Here is a 21,523-nt window from a genome sequence, read left to right as displayed (position 1 = left end):
CCACAGATCCAGTTTTATAGAGGCTCAACCACTTTATCAATCAGGGATGGCTGTCAAAGCAGTCTAGTTGACGTCAAGAAGTGCAACCTTATTTTACATACAGAGTTGAGGTTTTGTCTGACAAAGGTATCATTATGAAAAGTCCAAACGTAATTGTTCCAAAGTCCTTGCAATGAGTACATTACTATCTTGCATCGTGGTCACCTAGGAACCGAAACTACCAACAGAAGGGCGAGAGGACTAATATGACTAATAAGTCACAAGACATTGAGAAAGCACATTCTTTTTGTTCAGTGTGTAATAGTACTAAACCACATCAACAGAGGGAACCACTTCAGCTAAACCAGATTCCCGGACTACCATCTATGAGTCCGCACAAAGTTATTTCTGACAATGGCATGCAGTTTACAAGCCAACAGTTCAAAGGATTTGCTGAAGAAGGGACTTAAGGGATGTCACAAGTAGTCCAGAGTCCCTGCAGTCAAATGGTTTGGCAGAATGTGCAGTTCAAAGTGCAAAACAGTTACTTGAGAAGTCAGAACGAGATAATAGTGATGTTTTCCTGAATCTCAGAAATGTTGCTCGTAATAAACATCTTGGCTCACCTGCTCAGAGACTTCTGTCAAGACCAACCAGAATCACATTACCAATCAGTAGTTAATTGTTTGTTCCATGTGTCAAGAACAACAGGTTAGTAAAAGCCAATCTGTTGAAGAAGCGCCTAACCCAGAAGTCCTCCTACGATAAGACCAGTAAACCGCTCAATTCATTACGAGGGGGAGAAGTGGTAAGGATGCAGACGTCCAGAGGTCATGATCAGATTGGTGTCATGGAGAGCATTACTGCAGAGCAGAGATCATACATTGTGGACTCACAAGAAGCAGAGCTTAGGTGAAATCGGAAACATTTGAGACCAGTGTCCAAGCCTATACCACAGCACGCAGCCTGTGAGAAGGACTCTTTATCTCAGAGTGAGTTGTCCGGTGTTCCAATTCCAGAGGAAGTTCCAGGGGACATTCCCGTTCCTGTGATAAATCCAGAAGTTCCTGATATGAGTTGTGCACCACAGACTGCCCCTGTTTGCTAAATTTGGTCCACACTGTTATGTTACGAGATATGGTTACATCTCTAAACCCTGTAATGGATATGAAGCAACTTGGACATGAACATTGTGTTTTGGTTCTAATGTCTATATTAATACATTTCTAACTCTAGTATTGTTTTTACTAAGGGCAATCTTTTTAAGAGGGAGGATGTAGATCAATATGTGTGTATGTACCTTTAAGAAGCTTTCCAAGGGCTTGCACAAGTGTATAAATACTGAGCACGTGCAAGTCTGACTGCCATTTTGTAGTAAGCTGCTGAGATGTAAGCCTGTATGTATATAAGCTCTGTTTGCTTGACTAGTTTGTTTCCTACTTTATAATGCTGCTATCCATGTGTTTCTGTGTACTAAAGCATGTAAACAAAAACCCCAGCGTTCTTGTCATATGTGTTAGAGGCGAAAGAGCGACAGGATGTAATTGCTTGACCCATTGGTACAGTTTAACCTGATATACAAGTTCAAAGTTGCTTAAATCAGACAGTAAGTGCAAAACTGAAGTATGACTGCTATTCTTGGGCTAATCACACTACCCTGAATTTGTAGATCACTGCTTTTCATGGACGTCCGTACATATTCATACTCAGCCATATTAACTGTTTCATGTGTGCCTCTACATTTAACTACCTTTTTGTAGGTGCCATTTGTATAACTAAAGAATGCACTCTTATCTTTTATTACTATGGCCAAATGTTTTCCATACATGGCTGTCATTTGCCACACCTGTTTTAAGTGTTGCCTATTTTTGATATCTTCCTCCATCTATGAGGTTTCCTTAATGATTGAGTCATGGGGGGGGGGGTACTATTCTTGACAGATGTGTTGCTGTATTTTCTGACATGTTAGAGCTGATGATGCTTATTTTTTTTTATTGAATTCCGGACGGACTGCATTCAGTCTGCTTTCTCATGATTCTCTTTGCTTGAATTCCGGACGGACTGCATTCAGTCTGCTTTCTCATGGTTCTCTTTGCTTGAATTCCGGACGGACTGCATTCAGTCTGCTTTCTCATGGTTCTCTTTGCTTGAATTCCGGACGGACTGCATTCAGTCTGCTTTCTCGTGGTTCTGTTTGCTTGAATTCCGGACGGACTGCATTCAGTCTGCTTTCTCATGGTTCTCTTTGCTTGAATTCCGGACGGACTGCATTCAGTCTGCTTTCTCATGGTTCTCTTTGCTTGAATTCCAGATGGACTGCATTCAGTCTGCTTTCTCATGGTTCTCTTTGCTTGAATTCCGGACGGACTGCATTCAGTCTGCTTTCTCATGGTTCTCTTTCCTTGAATTCCGGACGGACTGCATTCAGTCTGCTTTCTCATGGTTCTCTTTCCTTGAATTCCGGACGGACTGCATTCAGTCTGCTTTCTCATGGTTCTCTTTGCTTGAATTCCGGACGGACTGCATTCAGTCTGCTTTCTCGTGGTTCTCTTTGCTTGAATTCCGGATGGACTGCATTCAGTCTGCTTTCTCATGGTTCTCTTTGCTTGTGTGCTGTGCTACTTCTGCTTGGGTTTGGATCTCTCAGCAAAAAAATGACTTCCATGTAGGACTGGAGGAAGGATTTTTGTTATTCCCTTTCATTATGTCTTTTGAAGGTTAAGATCCCCTAACATAAATGTAAAATTTGAATGAAATGGCGTTTGTCAATAAAAAATATTATAATTCCTAGACTGGAAGGGGCTGCAGCATTGTAAAAATCAGTGTGAAACAATATGATTATCACAAGGATGATTACTATCAGAATTGCAAATATTAAACCTGTTTGTTAAAATATTTAGTTTTAAATTGTTGCATGAGGTCACATATATTAACAGAAAAAAAAACAAGCCATGATAACAGTTTCTTTGTGCAGTATACAAAGGTTTACTTTAGCAATTTTATTTCATGCCAACATTTCATAAAATGCTCAGTTTGTGCCTTAACTTCCTCTCCTACCTGAACATCATTCTGCATGTATTGTTCCCACAAATTTCAGTCTATGAAACTTGCTACTTCCTTTTTCTGAAGATCCTAATTCCTGGTCTTTTATCTCCATTATAGTAAAAAATATCCATAACTATTGGCTTAAATTTTAAATTCCATTTTCTAGTAATCCCTTTTTTGAGTATCAGTAGCATTAAACTTAGTAAGGCCTTATTATGTCCATAGTTATACTATGAATTATGTCCGTGTAGGACTGGAGAGAAAATTTTTATTCCCTTTCATTCAGTCTTTGGAAGGTTAAAATTCCCTAACATAAATGTAAGATCTTGAATTCCACATATTATGTCTGGCATTTCAGGTCCTGTATCCCAGCTCAAAAGAATAGTTTCCTTAGTTGCATCTATTTGCTACCCAACATTTCTGTCAAAATAGTGTAGTAACCAACTTGTTACACCCCCTGTTAAAAAAAGTTCCCAGTTTACCCCACCTCTTCCCCATTGCATCTCTTAACATTTGCTAGCTACCTGAGGAAGAAACCTATGGAGTTTACGTGGGGTTTTAAAAGTACTTAAGCACTTTCATGCATAAATTGTAAACCTTTGTTGCATATTTGGGAGATATATTGATTTCTTTCCATTGTTCCTTTGTAAATTTTCTTTTCTGTTGACTATAGTAATTATGTAAATTGCGAAAGGGAATCATGCAATGCACTACACTAACTATCCCTTTTTAACACCATCTTCAGTTGTAAACTCGGCTAAAAACTATACAAGAACTGGCCTTTCACTTTGCACACCCCTCTACCCCTTTATCTTTGCCTGTACTGTGTATTAATCCCTGATGGGACTGCAGGGAAGAGACCACATTCCCTGACTCCTATTTTGCCTTACCCCACTCTGTTACCTTTCCCCTCTTGAGTAATTTGCTGTCATTATCTTGGCTCCTTTCATAATTTCCTCCACTAAATTCCAAACTTTTCTTGTGTGTTGTTGTACCCTGCTTACAGTCATCAATGCTGGTAAAATCTCCTTTCTTCATTCTTACACTGACATAGTCATAAAGTAGATGAAAGTATTCTAAGGACTAAAATATTCTGAAGGGTTGTTACTGTTCCCCTTAAGGACATGCATCCAAAAATCATAGTCTCTAAATGCCCCCCCGTCATTATGCTTTTCCGTGTCAATTTTTAACATGCTTGTGTTATGTGCATGAGCCTTAACTGTGTAGCCTTAAAGTATCCTTTCAAATCTGGTAACGTAAACCTAATCCACCGGGTTCTATGGGGAAAATCAACTTATTACATTTAACTTTTGCCTAGTCCCCTCCCAGTTACATTTTTAATTGGTATCCACAGCTTCTCCTTCAGTCGATAAAAATATATTCCTGAGTTTTATGTAAAACTAAAGTAAAACATTTTCACTGCTTGTATCTCACTATCCATATTCATAATCAAGAACTTCTAGCTTCGTAATGTTTGTGTTATTTTTTGTTTAGTCACTCCCTGTATAGTGGATATAAAAAGTGTACACACACCTGTTAAAATGCTAAGTTTTTGTGAAATAAAAAAGTAAGACCACAATAAATAATTTCAAAACTTTTTCCACCTTTAATGTGACCTATAACCTGTACAATCCAATTGAAAGACAAACAAATCTGTTAGTGGAAAAAATATAAAAAATAAAAAAACATACAATAAGCTGGTTGCATAAGTGTGCACACCCTTAAACTAATACTTTGTTGAAGCACCTTTTGATTTAATTACAGCATTCAGTCTTCTTGGGTACACACCTGCCATCAATTAAAGAGACTCTGATTAACCCCAATTAAAGTTCAGCTGTCCTAGTAGGATTTTCCTGACATTTACTCAGTTGCCTGCTACAGCAAAAGCCATTGTTCGCAGAGAGCTTACAAAGCATCAAAGGGATCTCATTGTTGAAAGGTATCAGTCAGGAGAAGGGTACAAAAAATTTCCACAGCATTTGATATACCATGGAACACAGGGAAGACAGTCATCAAAATGTGGAGACAATATGGGACAACAGTGACTTTGTAAAGAACTGGACGTCCCTCCAACATTGATGAAAAAACAAGACAAAAACTGGTCAGGCAGGCTGCCAAGAGACCTACAGCAACACTGAAGGAGCTGCAGGAATTTCTGGCAAGTACTGGTTGTGTACTACATGTGACAACAGTCTCCCGTATTCTCCATATGTCTGGGCTATGGGGTAGGGTTGCAAGACAAAAGCCTTTTCTTACACAGAAAAACATCCAGGCCCGGCTAAAATTTGCAAAACAATACATCAAGTCTCAAAAGCATGTGGGAAAATGTGGTATGGTCTGATGAGACCAAGGCTGAACATTTTGGCCACAATTCCAAATGGTACATTTGGCGTAAAAACAACACTTTGCATCACCAAAAGAGCATCATCTCCACGGTGAAACATGGTGATGATAGTATCATGTTTTGGGGTTGCTTTTCTTCAGCTGGACCTGGGGCTTTAGGCAAGGTGGAAGGAATTGTGAACAGTTCCAAATACCCTTTTGACCCAAAATCTTCAGGCGTCTACTAGAAAGTTGAAGATGAAGAGCAATTTCACCTTTCAACAAGACAATGACTCCAAGCATACATACCAATCAACAAAAGAATGGCTTCACCAGAAGAAAGTTAGTTTTGGAATGGCCCAGCCAGAGCCCAGACCTAAATCCAATAGAAAATCTGTGGGGTGACCTGAAGAGGGCTGTGCACAAGAGATGCCCTATCAGTCTGACAGATTTGTAGCACTTTTGCAAGGAAGAGTGGGCAAATATTGCCAATTCAAGATGTTCCATACTGATAGACTCTTACCCAAGAAGACTGAATGCTGTAATTAAATCAAAAGGTGCTTCAACAAAATGTTAGTTGAAGGGTGTGCACACTTATGTAACCAGCTTACTGCACATTTTTATTTTTTTATATTTTTTTCCCCTAACAGATTTGTTTTTCAATTGAATTATACAGGTTATAGGTCACATTAAAGGTGGGAAAAGTTTTGAAATGATTTATTGTGGTCTCATTTTTTATATCACAAAAACCTGGCATTTTAACAGGGGTGTGTACACTTTTTATATCCACTGTATATCCTAAGCTGCCATAACAGAATCCTTTGTAAACTGTACAACTAAATACTTAATTTTATGTTCCCATACCTATGGATGCTGATGACACAATTCATACGTGGTTGTGTATTTTGCCACCATTTATTTTATCTTTATTTTTATGTGAAAAAAAAGGAACGGAAACTGTCTCAAAATGTTCCAGATCATTAACATTTCTTTTAATGGACTTGAGTATGTAATATCTGCTAATAAAGTGAACTTACCACACCAGTTTTATCCTTGAATTTGTGAATATCATATTTTTGTAGCATTTCCCTATTAGTAAAAACTCTATTATTGTGGGTAATTTTAACTGTGCTTCAGTGGTCTGACAGTTATACCTCCAGTGTAGGCTATGCCCAGAAATTCCTGGAAGTAATAAAAATTATCTTGAGCTGTTGGTAAATTAAATATACTAAAGGATAGACACAGCATTCTTGACCTGATTCTTGCATATATTGCTGTCTCTTTCACCACACATCTGGTATTGCATTTTCCAGTGAAGTCCCACCACAAACATGTGACATTCTCCTTTAAACTCCCAAAAGCCCCTTCAGCAAACCACACTGAATTTAAGGACTGCAGATGAGAGAACCTCAAACTAATCTGATGAAATATCAAAATTCACTTATGACTGCACCTCCCTGATTTTGATATAGCATCAAGCTTCACTGAGGATGTCTGCACCTATGTAGAAAAATGTACAGAGCTATCAGACCTTACCAGGACCGAGTATCCATGGCAATTCAAAACCAACTACGCTAGTGGTCTACACCATAAACAAACTATGCAGCAAAAGAAAAAAATGCAACTTGCATATTATATCCAAAACCCATCTTTTCAAGGATATCAAAAACATAATAAAATAAAATTGAGGACCACTGTCAGGTCCACTAAATGAACTACTGAACTTATGGTGGCCTCTGAAGCCAAAGATAATTGTAAATCTTTTTCTGTATATCCTCGTTTAGCTGTATCAGATGAATAAGAAACAATACCCTGTACATTGCTCTGAACTTATTCATAATGATGCTTTCTGTTCGCACCCAGAAGACCATTGCCAATATCTGTGCAATCAACTTTGGTGCCAGTTTCATCCATGAGATTTCGTTCTGAAGCACTGAAATATCTGAACCCTTACGTGACCAGTTATTTGTACAGATTATGTACTGAAAGTGCTAACCAAGACCAGAAATGACTTCCTCCATGGTACCTGACAATGTACCCAGTTACTTAATTTAATAGTGTCAAACGTGTCCTTGCAGGGACACTCCTTAAACTGTTTAACCCACGTTTAGCTGCTGGCTTTCTTCCATATGAGTGGCCATATTACAGTGGTAATGCCCCTCCTAAAGGGTGGCCTTATAAATGACCCAAGTAATTGCAGACCAATCAAGTCTTACAGTCCTCATCTGCAAAGGCATGAAACGTATTACAAGTGGCTTCATAAACTGATATTAAGAATCTAATTAGACTTTGTGCCCAACAGTTTGGCTTTGTAAAAGATAGATCCTATATACTGAATCTGATAAACTTCTCTGAAAGGGTTACAGAGGATATAGTCAATGGCCATGCAGTGCAGAGTGCATCTTGAACTGACCGATGCTTTTGACACCATTCCTCATGCTGGCATCATTCAGAAAGGAAATGCTTCAAAAGTCAAACCATATGTGGTGAGATGGACAGCAAACTGGCTGAAAGTCAGAGCTTCACATAGTCCAAGTTGCATCAGAAAGCATGAAAGTGACCAGCAGTGTCACTCGAGGCTTAGTGCAGTGCCCTCTCCTTTCTGCCGTTTTCCTGCCAGATCCCCTAGCAGAAAGCCAAGACCCCTAGCAAAGTTTGTGTAGGACTGCAGATTGTGTATTGTCATCTACTGACACCCAAATCCTCCAGAGTGAACTCTTCGTAGTAAACCCTTGGTGTACAAAAATGGGTTCAAACTAAATGCTAAACATTTTGTAGTATCAAGCCTTCCACTTGTCATATTTTATAGGCAATATACCACTACAAAATGAAAATGTAATCAAGGACCTAGGAACTTGGGTTGATAACTGCCTCTTTTATGACAGTTGTGTGACAATGGTTGTCAGGAAATTCTTCTGTTTATACAGCTAATTGTCAAAAGAATATTGTCAAGGTCTAAAGAGATGATCATTCCCTTGTAGTCAGCATTGATCAGATCAGTTGTGGAGTTCAACATCCCATTTGGGATGCATTTCATTGAACATGTCAGGCAGTTAGACTCCAAAGTTTCCTGATTATAAAAATCACAGCCCTAAAGTCCCTGACCTACAGAAAGAGACTGGAGACTCTGTCAGTTTGTTCAGGTCACAGTGTTTGCAGGAGCTGGGGGATTGACTGTTCTTAGTGCAGCCCGACCATGTCTCACTGCTGGTCTGGGAGGCTCACTGTGGGTCCCTGGAGTCCAAAGTAATATTTGTGACTTTCATGTCCTGTCTTAAAATGTGGACCAAATAATCTAATGGGTGCACAAGTCTGAAGGTGCCAAGGAGGCCCCATTTCACAATAAAAGTGAAGGTTGGTACATGCTGGATGAGGTGAGACCCCCCAAACCATGCAGGGGCACACCAACAGCCCATATCACCCATCCCGTTGGGGAGGTGGGGTATGAGAGTACCTGCTGGTACCCAAACACTGGCTAATTGCCGTGTTACAGCCACTTGAGGGGCATTGCTAGTTCATGCAGGAGACTTCTTGCTTCATCTGTCTCTAGCCCCATGGATCACAGTGAAGCTCAAGAAATCTGAGCTAGAGCCTGTCTAAGATTTGGAGTTTATTTGCCGTCTAGTTGCGACCACTCTGATTGCTAGGCTTCCTCTCCCAAGCTTGTTGTGCTTGCGTCTTCAGCCCCACCAAGTTCTGCTTTCTGAGGCCATCTTCTTCTCTGATCCTTCATCTTTTGAGGTTGATGGTGGCTGCTGTCTTGTTTGGTTCCTTTGGCCAGCTTCTACATAACAATCCTCCTTCAGTCCAGTGCTCTCTGACAGCTCATCCTGTGTAGGTGTCCATAAGACTAAAGGAGGATTATTGCTGCCACATTTCTTGGTGGATGACTTCCAACAGTGTGTTGTCAGGGCGACCCTTTGTCCACTTGAACATCATTGCATCATTGTTTTGGAGATGAGAGCATTCCTTAAGGTGTTGTAGGTTTTCACAAAAGCCTCCCCAGACGTTTGATATCTATCCAGACTGACAATATGGCTGTGGTCCGGTACATCAGTAAGAAAGGAAGAATTCAGTCTTATTCTATGTGTTGAGAGGCCATGAGGGTGTGTCCATGGATGCTATCTTTCAAATGCTTTCTGATAGCGGTGCACATCTCAGGAAAATGTGTGTTGCTGTCAGAAATGCACATCTGTGGAAATTCCAACATCCTAGCAGGCAAATTGAGCAGGAGCATCCTGGTGCTTCATGATTGGTTCATCAGACCATCAGTGGCAGCAGACGTTGTCAGATGCTGGGGCCAGCCTTGCTGCAATTTGTTTGCAACACCCTGTATTACATACTGCAGCAACTTCTTTGCCCTGATCTCCGACGAGGGGAAGTCACTGAGGGATGCTGTAGTCCATTCTTAGCTCCTGGGGTTCCTTTACGCATACCTTCCAACTCCTTTGATAGTAAAGTCTTTACAGGGGTCACTATAAAATGAAGTATTTAGATCTTTAGTTTAAAAAGGACTTTATTATGGCAGCTAAAGATATGTGGAAAGAGACTAAAGAAAGGACAATAAAAACATTAAGAAGTTATAAGCTCTTGAAATGCATGTGGATTGCAAGATACAAGCACTGAAAAAGTTTCTAGTCCCTTTAATATTGTATGCAGGTCCGGTTCATTTTTATCAACCAGAAGAAAGCTGTGGACCATAATAAAGAATTTAATTCATTTGGGAAGGAAAGAGAGCAAAGTTAAGTGGAATACGTTATTTTTCCCCACAGAAAAATGTTGTTTGGGATGACAAGATTTTAGGTGACACTTTAGAACTACACAGTTAACAAGCAGAAGATGCAAATTAAAGTGGGAAGAAATTATGTTAAAACGGAGGGGTGTCTCTAAATAAGGAGAGTAGGGTTTTGGATGTCGGATTTTAAGAACAGTAATGACTGTACAGAATATTATATTTACAAAGTAGCAGAGGTGTTTTGAGAACTAAGCCAACACGGGAATAGAGAAAAGAAGTTTTGGAAATCGGGATGATTTTAAGTAGGGCCACAGAAAACAGGCAAGAGGGAAATGGAATTTAATGGAGAAAATTAGCAAATGAAGCAAGGTATTGAGAGCAAATAACTGGAGAGGAAGAAGTCAGAGTGGGATGAGGCCAAATAGAAGCTTGGACTGCAGGTTGAAGAAAACCTTTATTACCAGGGATTGAGGACTGAATATAGATGAAGAGAAAGAGATGGGGGGTGTTAAATGAAAAAAAACAGCTCTGGTTGACTTCATAGTCGAATCTAGAAGATCATGCATGGTAACTATAAGAATCGATCAGAAGTGGTTAGAAAAGACTGGAAAATGAGAATTCAAGGGCAGAGTACAAAGTAACAGTGGGGCAAGAGTTGTACGACTCCAGAGTATGCAACAATCTGGACGTTTTAGAATTTTTGCATGGAAGTGTTTGCATAGATATTTTTAAACCGCAGGTAAACTTGAGAGAATTTTTCCACAGGTAAACGGCAGTCGGTGTGATGGAAAAAGAGGGGGCACTTGGGAACACTTTGAGGGAGTGCAACTAGTTAGTATATTTAAAAAAAATCCCTACAGGGTTTTTTTTCCTGTAATATTGGAGGATCGAATTATTGTAACTAAGGATATTATTATTGTTGTTGTTGTTGTTGTTGGGTCTTTCGGCTTTTCCCGGTTAGGGGTTGCCACAGCCGAACTCCGGTCCGCTAATGATTGGCAGTAGATTTTTACATGCTGGCTTGCCAGGCTAATGCACAACCTTCAACGAAGGATATTATTATTAACTTAAGAAATTATTATTTTGAACTGGTCTATAGAAACTGAATTACCTAGACATAGCAAGGCCCTATTAAGTTTAATGCTGGAAATCATATCTAAACCAGCTGTGAAGGCTGCCAGCCTAGCTAACTAGAATTTTGTAAATAATTCTGTCGTTGTAAATATTAATATGATCTATAGGCTTGTCTACAAATGTAAGTAATTTGTATGGTATGTACTGAGCTTCAAAAATGTTACCACAGTGCACCCTGCTGGAAAAGAGCAGAAATGTATACGGACTCAGTCTGTGCAAATGTATGTTTTCATAGTAGAAATTGGGACATACAGAGTTAACTTGCAAACTCTGAGAAAATAAGTAGAGTTTTACGATTGTGTTTATCACAGCTAGAAGGCAGAATGTCTACAGCTAGAGTTTCTTTCTATTGTCTTAAGACAGAAATAACTACTAGGTTTAAAATGTAAAAGTGTCGGTTGTTTTACTACCAGTTTCAGGCAAGCTTCTAAGAGATCAGTATTTTTCATAGAGACATGTTAAATTCTGTTGGTATCTGTTTAGCCTGGGAACTAGAGGCAGGTGTCAAATAGTGATATCTAGCTAACCCAGCAGTAATGTTGTGTATTATTAATTTAAATACTATCTCAGAGAGAAAGTCTGTGCATTTTGTATCTTGCCTTGGATTTGACATCCATTCAGCACTTGTATTTGCCTTGCTCTGTAAGTAAGACTTGGATCATAGCATTTCTCTTAGAGATAGAAATATAGTAAGATTAGTCTAGATGTTTTCTGTATTTATGTGAGACGGTCCTGCAATGTTGTTTTAAAGTATTTCCTGTGATTTTGAACTATGTTGTCACTGTATTGAGTATTGTCTTGTTCGGTTATTTATTATAAAGTAAATTTAAACCTTTAATTTTTCTGCCTGGTTTGTTAGAGATATTTAAGATCTTAGAGTACTTGCATATGTATTTGGTAACACTGTGCAGGCCACTCCTAAATAGCCTTCAAGTCTTGGACACACTTACCATTTGGATAATAGTAACATTGCACAGTAGAATTGGTCACCCTTTGGGGAAGGGCCTTATGGTAGCTGATGAGTGGTTGGTGGCAGCTGGCACTACCTTATAGTCTGGGCAGAAGGGGACATAGCTAGTGAACCTGTTCCAGCCTTCCCCAGGAGTGTCTGTATGTTTGTATATAAATCAAATCTCAAAGTGTGTGTGTGTGTGTGTGTGTGTGTGTGTGTGTGTGTGTGTGTGTGTGTGTGTGTGTGTGTCAGCTATTTGGGCAGGGACACAAAGCACTGGTTGGACAGAGAGGATGCTGAAGGTTTTGGCTTGACCACTCAGCTGAGATCTGAACCTTATTGCTGTGCCAGTGGGGAGTCTTATTGGGGAGCTGGAAAGAGAGGGAGAAACCAGCCCCAGACTGACTGTGATCTCTGTGTGCTCTTAAGTGAAATTGTACTTTGCTGTGTGTACACTCCTGTTCCTCCCAATGTGCATGTCCCTCACTCGTGTTAGTGGTATGGATTTAGGCTTCTTGATTACTGGGCCAGTGCAGGGGCGTCAGACCAACATAACAGAATTATTAAGTATTGTAAAGCTGTTAAAAGCAATACATGACGAATAATGTTCAGGAGCCATGACATTTCAAAGAAGGCAGACTTGAGTAATCGATAACTTGAATAATTATTAAGAAATAAAGTGTATACATACAATGCATGAAAACATAATTTAATGGTGTGTTTCCTAATTTATATCAGTATGTGTACCCATTTCGTGTTGTAATATGTGAAGTTAGTAAAGAAGTTTAAAAAAAAATGGATGATTGTTGACAGCGAGGATGGGGGGTGTCCATCCTAGTGGAGGCAAGTGTGTAAGCTGGACAGATCCCTGGAGCCTTTGTCAAGATTAGGGCTGAGGAAGATTGCTGAATTAGGAGGAGTGGGTGGACCAAGGAAGTGTAGCCGCCCTAGGGGCTGGGACAGGCTACTCACAGACCTCACCTCTATATAATGTGCGTCTCTGCTTCTAATGACGACTGCCACATAGCTAACTTTCAAATAACTGAGACGAAAAGAAGGAAACTATAAAAACCCAAATGGCAACTGTTTACAAGGGTAAGTAAACAATTGGCTGACATGCCGTGTTCTCCACTGTAGTGCGATCCTGGAGTTGGTAAATTTAGTTGGGGGTGTGGGGGGCATAGCCTCCACCTAGGTGGGTTATACTTACCTCGGTGTGAGATTTGTTCACAGTCGGTTGTGTATTTCCTTACCATGGTGAAATTTGTTTTTGGGTTTCTGCAGTTTCTATCTTTTTGTCTCTATTATTTGAAAGTCAGCTATGTGACAGTCAATCATTAGAAATAGACCCATATAATATATGTCCACCATATGTGATGCTGCTAGCTGCTGGGTCTTCTCCATGCTTCACCCTGTCTGCTAATGGCTGCCTTAGCTGGGGAGTAACAGTGATGTTGACTGGGTGGGGGGGGGGAGCTCTGCAGCTGATGATCAGCTGGGACAGGGAACCAAAAAAAAGGAAATCTTGTCCAGATTGCAGTTCAGTTAGGTGAATCATGTGCTTCTTCTGCAGTTACCCAGTTGCACAAGTTCTCTGCTTTTTCTTACTGATTTAGTAAAACATCCGAATTGAGAAATTTCTCACATTACGCACTCCAGACATAGTGTATCTAGTGCTAGCCTCCTACCCCTTCCTGTATGAGAGTTTGGCTTCTGTATTCCTAAGAAGAAAGAAGAGATTTTGCACAGACACTTTTATTCCTACTGTGGGGGCGGGGAGATGTCTTAGCTGAATTTTCTCTCAGGCCAATAACTCAAACTCTCTTCATAAGCCCTCCTCCCTTTGGTGCAGTCTTTTGCAGATACTGGTGTTGTCCCTGTTTAAATTAGTGCATGAACCATTGTCCATGCCCAGAGATATAGTATCCTTGTCAGTGTTGTATGCTTCAGTTTTGTTGATTTTGCCATCAAGTGTTCCATTAGTGTGAGTGCTCCTGATGCCATAACACACTCTGAACTTCCTGGCCATGATGCTGAGGCTTCACTGTCAGTCGATGCTAGGCTGTATAGCATATGTGTGATTCTCCAGGTGCTCGGGTCCATGGTACTCCGCACTGGAGTTCTGGACCCCATGCCAGCCATCCACATCAAGCTTGATGCTGAAACTTCAGAAATCATTGCAGTGGTTACTCCAACATCTTGTTTCATGTCCACACTGACTCCTACTACTTCCATGAAGGAGTCATTCATTGAACCCTCAGCCCTGCTGCCTGTCACACTATAACTTTAGTGCACAAGTATGTCTTCTTCTTCCCTGGAATGTCCCCATCCAAAGGTGCTAATGTGTAAAGGGAAGCAGCTGGACTCACCTATGGAGTTTCCAGCATCTGACTCCCTAGGATCTCCTCCTCTTTAAAGACCTCAAGTTTGGGGACTTTCTAGAAATGATGAGTTTGCTGGCTCACTGATCCCGTGTCTGTCCTGCAGACTATGCTGTAGAAGGCCTAGCAGTCCTGCTGAGTTCTCCCTCTTTTGGTGGCTATGCTTAGGCCAGCCACTAGTGTTACATGGGAAACAATAGCCTTCAAAAAGAAGTTACCATAACAGTAAGTTATGACATTTTGGGTTTACCCAATTTGTCTCTATGTTTTAGTAAACCATTGGCCTTTGTACAAAAGTAGTCATAACTATTTAAACAATAAGTGTATAACAGTCTAATCAGATTTTATTACAAAACAGTGTACACTGTTTTTAAGAGACTGGAGAGAGTATAGCTCTAATCTTAGTGATCTGTCCTTGAAGATATTCTGTTATGGTATTATTTACAGGTCCATAGGTGTATACTAGGCTAATGACCAGTAGGGCCCTTATAAGCTTAGCAGTGCAACCCATATATGACCCACAAGTGTGATTTATATAGGGAATGTTGAAGGCTAGATTACTGTCTACATGAGTTCCCAGATCCCCGACTAATGAATGTTTTAGGGGTGTTTTTATTGATAGGGTAATTACCCAGGGTGGCAGACTTCCCAAAAGGTATTATAATGTATTTCGTACTATTGAGTTTTAAGCCATGGTTTTGGCACCAAGCGTTTGTCTCTGTTAGACCTTCCTAAAGGGTGTTCTCATCTTGAGAGGATTGAATGACTGCTCACAGTTTGCTTTTGACATTATCATTGACATCTGAGAAGTAGATGCTAAAGAGGAGTGGGCCCAGCACGGAGTGCAGGAGGACTACACTGGTGACTGGCATCTTTGAGGAGGTGGTCACACAAATTCTAACCTCCTTTGTCTTATCGGTACGCCAGCTAGTTATCCAGCATGTTAAAGGGATTTATGCCTAGTTCTTTAAGTTTGTTGATAATGCCAGTGAGGTATTGTATCAAATTCTTTAGCCTGTGCTAGGTAGGCAGTATGCACCATTTTCACTTTATCCATTGCTTTAATGACTTTTTCAAAGACGTCCACCAGATTCAGTAAACATGACTTTCCTTTGACAAGCCAACCTGGGAAGGATCCAGTATCTGGAGGTCTCCCATGTCCTTACTGATAATTTCTGTTATAATTATTAATGGGTCCATAGAATTTGTTGAAGGACCTCCATTATGAAGGGGGATGACCATCTTAGTCCTCCCTTCACGTGGCACAAAACCTGTTTTAAAACTGTAGTTAAGTAGCGACTCCAGAGATCTTGATAAATGGTATTTCAGACTCTCCAGGATGTATCCTGGGATATTATGGAGCACACTGAGGCCATGTTCATGGCTTTTGTGAGTGCAGCCAGTACATGCACCCTATTTATTGTTGGTGGGGATAGGTCTGAGGGTATTTTTGGTGAAATGGTTGGGGGTGAGGGGGGAGTTAAAGCTGGAACTGAATTTGTCCACTAACAGGTCCACTATATCACCAGGCTGTGTTAATATGGCACCATTAACCATCAGTTCAGCACATTGTTGTGTGTTGCCTTTGAGGTATCTGACACAGCTGAAGAAGGCCTTATGGTTATCTTTCACCTAGAAGGTGATCTCAACCTCAGAATTGGCTTTGCTTAACCTAATTAGTTCTCTTTGTTGACTATTTAGCTTGATAAAAGAGTTTTTTTTTTTTTTTGTTTATGGGTGATTCATCTTCAGCTCCATCCAGCAAGGTGGAGAAGTCTGAGCAGGGGTCGCAAGGGTACCAAGGAGCCCAGAGCAGCTAAGGGTGACCAAAAATGTTTGGCTTCCTCATGGTCATGTGGTCCATCAGATCTGAAGATCCCAAGACCCCCAGTTCCCCAGCAGCTTAGGCCTCGTCATTGGTCCCGACTCCTTGAAGCCAGTTTGTCATCAGCACCAATTGCAGAGAAATCTGTCTCCCACTGTCAATGTCTCTAGCCCCTTCTTGTCAAAGGGTGTACTTTCAGCTAGGACCTCCCCCCTTTATCCCCGTCTAGTGAGTGGGTGTCTTCTTCTGAGTCATCTCCTTCTCTGACCTGGATTGGAGCTTCTCTGGTTCGGATCTGATGTTGTAGCTGTCATCGGGTGAGCGAGCTGTGCAGCTGATGCAGTCCTTTTTACAGGTGCAGATTCAGTTAGGACTCATACCTTTGGTTTTGGGCCCTCAACTCAAAACGATTTCTCTTTTTATACTGGTTTCCCACGGGTGCAACAGTTCTAAGGTCATCAGAGCCAGCGCCCTTTCTTCCCTTAGGTTCAGATCTGACAGCTTGGATGATTTCATTTCTGACCCCTACCTTTGGTTTCCTTGACTCTGGTCATGTTTGAACTCTCAAAAACCACAATAAATCAATGTAGGAGGATTCCAACCAAGAAATAAAAATGGAATAAGTAATCCAGTCACGCTCAAACAGTAGTTTATTAAAATAACACCAGCCAAGATGAGCACTTTTGTCTCAAACAAGAGACCACTTCAGATAAAAAGTGCTATCAGATCCACTCATTAAATACACATACTAATTTCCTATTCATCAATTAAGTTGCTAAAACATTTAAACAGACACTCTAAGGTATTAGTAATCAATAAAAATTATTTAAAAATACACAACTTAAATACAACAACTTATTCAATAGTAGCAGCCTTTTCTGTAAGTACAGGTTTTGCTGACACATATTCATTCAAACCAGGGGGTACAGTGGCATTTAACCTGAGCTGCCAAATGAGTTCTCTCTTTAACAATGTTAAATTCCAATTGCCACCTCTAGGGTTCTTTTTGACAACTTCAAGAATGTGAAAGTAATAACCTAAGTAGTTTGGGCAATTTAAAGGGTGCTTATATAGAGCACTGGTCTCCTAACTTGTTCTTATATCATAAAGATGTTCATAAATTCTATTTTTGAGGGCTCTTTCAGTTTTTCCAGTATAAAAACAGAGCACCCTCCACATTTTGCTAAATGTATCAATTTATTTATATGTAAGATTTTTGGTCGACATTTTTATTTTATGAGATGGTCGATGTTGAAGGTATTAACATGTTTATGAATTGTTTGAATGACTGTTCTGAATATTTCAAGTTTACCTTTAACTGGGGAAGGGACTGTATTGATTATTTGGATGTTACAGTGGCCCACACCAAGGGAGGATTTAACTCAAAAAAAAATATATATATAGGAAAGACGCTTGATGCAGTGGGTATTTACATTATTCTAGTTACCACTCCCACTTTCAAAAAGGAATTTAGTTAAGGGACAGGCCATACGCATTGCCAGAATGACATCAGTTGGTGAAGATCTTAGGGCTGAACTTAAGTTAAAAGACATGTTCCTAAATAGGGGATATCCAGATATACTGGTTACTGATAAGTATACCATGGCTGGGGTACCAAATACACTCCACTTTTGGGTGCAGGGTTGGAAAAAGGTCAGTAAAACTAACTTAGACAAAAGGTTTCACAGAGCATATGTTATGGAGTATATAACCATCTTTCAGAACACCTGTGTCGTATATTACAATCCAGTTGGAGTATTTTCAAAGTGAGTAAGGAGCTTTACGAAATAGTGGGGTGTAGACACACAATCTCGTACAAGACTGGGAGGAATTTCAAACAAGGGAATTGAGGTATCAAAGGGATGATGTGACTAAGGGAACTACTGCATGTGGAACGTGTAACAAATGTTCTTCTATAGTAAAGTCTGACAGTTTGACCTCACAAAATAGGCTGGGGAGAAAAATGTATTTTAAGAAGGGGAATTGTGGAACAAATAAATTGGTATATTTAGCAAAATGTGGAGGGTGTTCTGCTATTTATATAGGAAAGCTGAAAGAGCCCTCAAAAATTGAATTTATGAACATCTTTATAAGAGCAAAAAAGGAGACCAGTGCTCTATATAAGCACTCTTTAAATTGTCCAAACTACTTAGGTTATTGCCTTGCCTTGGCTTTCTTGAAGTTATCAAAAAGAACCCTAGAGGTGGCAATTGGAAGTTAACATTGTTAAAAAGAGAATTCATTTGGCAGCTCAGGTTAAATGCCACTGTACCCCCTGGTTTGAATGAATGTGTGTCAGTAAAACCTGTACTTAAAAGGCTGCTACTGTTGAATAAGTTGTATTTATTAAGTTGTATATATTTAAATAATTTTTATTACTTATACCTTAGAATGTCCATTTAAATGTTTTAACAACTTAATTGATGAACAGGAAATTAGTATGTCTATTTAATGAGTGGATGTGATTGCACTTTTTATCTGAAGAAGCCTCTTGTTCTGGTCATGTTTGAGATGAGTGCTCCCCAGAGCCGACATATCAAAGCAGAGGTGTCTGGGTCATATTCAGTTAGGAGAGAGAACCCTGAAGCATTACTTAGGGCCTCTGCTCTGGATAGCTCAACTTCTGGACAGGCTGTAGTGGTCACAAGGCCTGATGCGTCCTTGGGATCTTCAGATTGTAGGCCCACTGGCTGCAGGCAGCCTGCTTCAGTTTCTGCCTTTGACATTGTGGAGAAGATGTTCTCTTGCCAGGAGATGTACTGGTCAGGTACAACCAATGTTTCCTCCTCTTCGACATCTGCGCCTGTGGACATGCTTCAGTCTACTCCAGTACAGATCACCCCAGGTGGTCTCCAGTCCACCCTTCCTTTAGGGCTCCCAACCTCTTCCATTTTCCCTCCCTGCTGTCCAGGGTGGAAAGTTTCAGGCAAGAGGTGGTGCAAGAGGAAGCATCTGGACTGTCCTGAAGAGTCTGTCACCAAAGATACTGACCTTGAGGAAGGAGAGGGATTCCAAAAATTCCCCCACGAGGCTGCCTGCTTTGGTGATCTTTTGGCGCTACTTCTCCAGAATGGGGGCTGTTCTGCCCCGTCTCTGGAGAAGTCAGTATTATAGGAGGCCTTTAGGGTGGGCCCATCCACGTCCTAAGTGGTTCTTCCTCCAGGATCCTCTTATTGTTCTGTTGCCCTGGAGGTTGTGGAAGGAGCTCGATATGGTGGAACCATTCTCTAAGGAGCCGGACAAGATTCTGTCCCTTCCAAGGACTGGCAACACTTGAGTAAGGCTCCAGCCATGCTTGCAGTTGTGGTGGCAACAGCCAGTACAAAGAACATCTTGGAAGAGGGTTCCTAGGTTCATCCCTTGGATAGGGAGTCTTTGGTGTTGCACTGGCTGGAGAAGTGATCCAATGCCTCAGCCACCTTCGCACTGACAGTGTTGAATAGTCTTGCTCACTTGACAAGACTTCAGTGTGACATTGTGACTGAAGTGTCAAGGGTAATTAAGTCTCGGCAGATTCCATAGTCTCAGAAGACTATGGAGAGCAAGATGTCCACTTTGCAGTCTGTTGCTAGAGTCCATGTGTTTGCTGTCTAATGTGGCTGATGGCACATCCCGAGCCTCTGGTACTGGCATCACAGTGCATCACCACACTTCGATGAGGCTGTGTTTTGTGGACTGGTTTAAGACATCCTTTATTAATGCCACTTTTGATGACTGTTCTGTTTTTGGGCTTAAGGTTAAGGACACTTTGACCAGAAGTGAGCAAGATGGGAAGATGCTTGTCTTCTGTGGGATATTTTTGCCACCCGTCAAAAAATCTTCTCTTAGAATCAGAAAGAGAGAAAACATCTCTTTTTTTAGGAAAGCAGAGCACTTTCCAGGAAGCTCCTCCTGAGGGTTCCATCTTTGGCAGGGCAGGCATCCACAATGGGGGAGCCTTCCCTCGGAAGCCCCTTCAGCAACCTTGAAGGGTTGCACAACTGTCTGGCTCTGGAGGCAGTCAGGGGTCATTTGGCTGTACACCCAAAAGCTTGGGGAGGCCACCACCTCAGAAGCATGGGTATTGAGTTGTATCCAGAGGCTATACAGTTCTATTTTTGGAAACTCCAAATTTAAATCCCAAACATCTCCCAGATATGCCACCCCATCAGAGAAAGGATTCAGCCATCAAAATTCAAAAACTATTAGAAAATCAAGTTATCTGAGAGGTCCCAGCAGACCAACACAGGTCTAGGATCTATTCAAGGTTATTTTTGGCTCCAAAGAAGAACAAGCACCTCAGGCCAATCTTGGATTTAACCGATTGAATAGTTTTGTAAAGCATATCTAATTCCAGATAGTCACGATGCAGTCCATTCTGCCTCTCTTGAGGAAGGACGACTGGTTGTGATTGATCAACTTCAAGGATGTGTACCATCATGTAAAGATTGCGAGATGTTCCCCAAGGTTTCTACACTTCTGGTTGGGAGCCATTCTTTACCAGTTCCAAGCATTGCCCTTTGGTCACTCTACCATCCCCCCAGGTGTTCACCAAGTGCATGGCAGTTGTGGCAGTCTGACTCTTGCAGCTGGAGTTCCAGGTCTTTCCTTACCTGGACAATTGGCTCCTTACCCCCTCCACAAGAGCATCAGTAGTCAGAGCCAGACACAGTAGTCTAGCTGTGCATCTCCTTGGGAATTACAGTCCACTACCAGAAGTCCAGCCTTCTTCATATGCAGTTAATAGGTTGCTACTTGGATACAGTTTCTCAGATTGCAAAGCTTCCAGTCTTCAGACTGATGGCCTTCGATTTATAGAAGTTAAGAATGGATTTAGCTAGGCCATATTTGGCACTAATAATCAGACAACCTAGTTCATTACCAGGACCCAGGCATGAAATGTTAACTTTTGAGAGGATTAAGAGCCCTTGTTCCACAGTATCTTAGAAATAAGGAAGTGGACTATAGATGGGCCTATTTGGCTTCGGCATGGGGATGTAAGGGAAAAAAAAATCATACAATTGACTTTTTTAAAGTTTAAACACTGAGTGCAGTGCAAGATGCATATGTCTGTTTTCATAGGTCCTCTCTGTTTTTTTTGTGTCTGTGATGTTGATTCACTTTGTATTTTAGTAGAATCAATGCAGAAATGAGTTCTCACTACTGTGCCA

At 40.8% G+C, this 21,523-nt stretch overlaps 1 protein-coding gene across 3 annotated transcripts in view; it reads left to right on the top strand.

Moving 5' to 3' along the window:
- The window catches only part of RALBP1 (ralA binding protein 1), a 597,292-nt gene that overhangs the window by 482,777 nt on the left and 92,992 nt on the right, over window positions 1-21,523 (top strand). The gene's annotated exons all lie outside the window — the stretch shown is intronic.

Source organism: Protopterus annectens, chromosome 3.part1, assembly GCF_019279795.1.
Source record: "Protopterus annectens isolate FY-2018-M chromosome 3.part1, PAN1.0, whole genome shotgun sequence".
NCBI lineage: Eukaryota > Metazoa > Chordata > Ceratodontiformes > Protopteridae > Protopterus > Protopterus annectens.
The sequence above is the reverse complement of the archived record's forward strand: the minus strand, read 5'-3'. Positions and strand labels throughout refer to the sequence as shown.